Source organism: Diaphorina citri, unplaced genomic scaffold (genome assembly GCF_000475195.1).
Source record: "Diaphorina citri unplaced genomic scaffold, Diaci psyllid genome assembly version 1.1 scaffold1800, whole genome shotgun sequence".
NCBI lineage: Eukaryota > Metazoa > Arthropoda > Insecta > Hemiptera > Psyllidae > Diaphorina > Diaphorina citri.
This window is the reverse complement of record NW_007379226.1, coordinates 60,990-62,724: the sequence shown is the minus strand read 5'-3', so window position 1 is coordinate 62,724 and position 1,735 is coordinate 60,990.

Sequence of the window (1,735 nt, the reverse complement as noted above, 5' to 3'; positions counted from 1 at the left end):
ATCACCGATCTCATGTTCTATTTATGCCGCGAATCCGGGTTCAATAAATTCCAGAATTCCTGGTTTCACTCCCTATAATAACCATTTTCTCCGTAGCAAAGCTTGGAGCAAAACTGTCCCAACAAGTGTAGGTAGGTATTCAATTACGTATATTGAATGCATTAGGATCAAGTAAAATTTATTATGTGGACATTGTAGGCACCTAACCACCCTCTTACAAAGGTAAGTACTTCATTTTCCCAATTAAATTATCTCTTGAGAGGTGTGTAACCTCTCAAGAGATAATTTGATTTGGTAGGCATTTTCCCATCTTCATTTACCTACAAGTTTGTAGTGACACTTCAAGTTCAGAAACAAATTGTGTCCAACGTTTCAATTTTCTCTTACACCATTAACAAAAGTTAATAGAGCCAGCCTAGTTAGCTTGGTTGGTGGCGCGTCTGCCTTGTAAGCGCTAGGCCGCGGGTTCGATTCCCGCCCGGGGCGGATTTTATCCTGACGGGATAGAACTGCACTTAAGCCCGATTAACATGCACTTAACATGCTCCTCAATCCTTTAACATTAAGTACTGACGTCAAAGTTTTCCGCTTGAGTGTGAGGTTTTCAAATATTGCCAATATTTTCCTGTGGTGTTTAGAAGGTAAAATGGTTTTAAGCTTTTACATGTTTGAGTACTCAACTACCCCATAGGCGGGGCGTCAAAAATGAAGAAAAAGCCTGGAATTGATTGTTAATGGTAAAAGTAGATACGTGGGTGGATAGAAGTAGATACACGTGGGTACACACATATCTATTGGTTCGTTTGTCTGCGGGGTTTAACACTTTTACCACAAAATTTCTAGCCTCTTTTGAAATTCTCATGAAAATAATTATGTACCTACCCATCATCCCCAATCACAAACACAAAATATGTACACAGCGACGTGAAATTCTGCTTGCTAAGTGTACTGAGCTATGTAAGTAAATACTTAGATACTACATAGATATCCTATACACGTGAAAAGTGCTTTCCACTAGCTACCTACCCTCGACTAGCTATAACTATCAAGGTAAACGAATAAATAGAATGAAAATAGAAAGCTTGAATTCACTTTTCCCGAACAAAGTCAAAAAATGTCTCCTGGCTTTCCAGCTCATAAAAAATACAAGCACTTACCTTCGAGCTGTAACCGTTACTCTGCTTCAATGTAAAGCACTTCTAACTTCATTTAAAAAATGCTCACTTCCCTCTTACGTCTTTTTTACAACTATCAGATGGAATCCGTCAATGACAAAACTCGCATTTGAATATATTTATATGTATGTGGTAAGAACTGCAATTAGATATCTAAAGCTGTGTCCGCACATAGTCAACTTCGTCCATCGATGGTCGATCGATGAGGTGAATCTATGTTGTCGAGGTAGTGTACGGTTTCAGCGTAGATACAGCTAATAACTGCTAATACCATATGTGGATGAATTCATGCCCGCCCGAGACCACAACCATCTGAGTTTATAATAATCATAATTACAATCAACCAATCAGATGGCTTAAACCATAAACCAACAAAGTTCAAATCAGATTGTGGTTTAAATCAGATTGTGGTCAAATCTGTTTAGAGCTAAATTCCCTTTAGGGATGAGCCAATTGACCTATTCACTTCACGGCTAAGTCACAACATTGGGTTGGGGTTGTGTGTGTGTGTGTGTGTGTGTGTGTGTGTGTGTGTGTGTGTGTGTGTGTTTTTTTTTGTT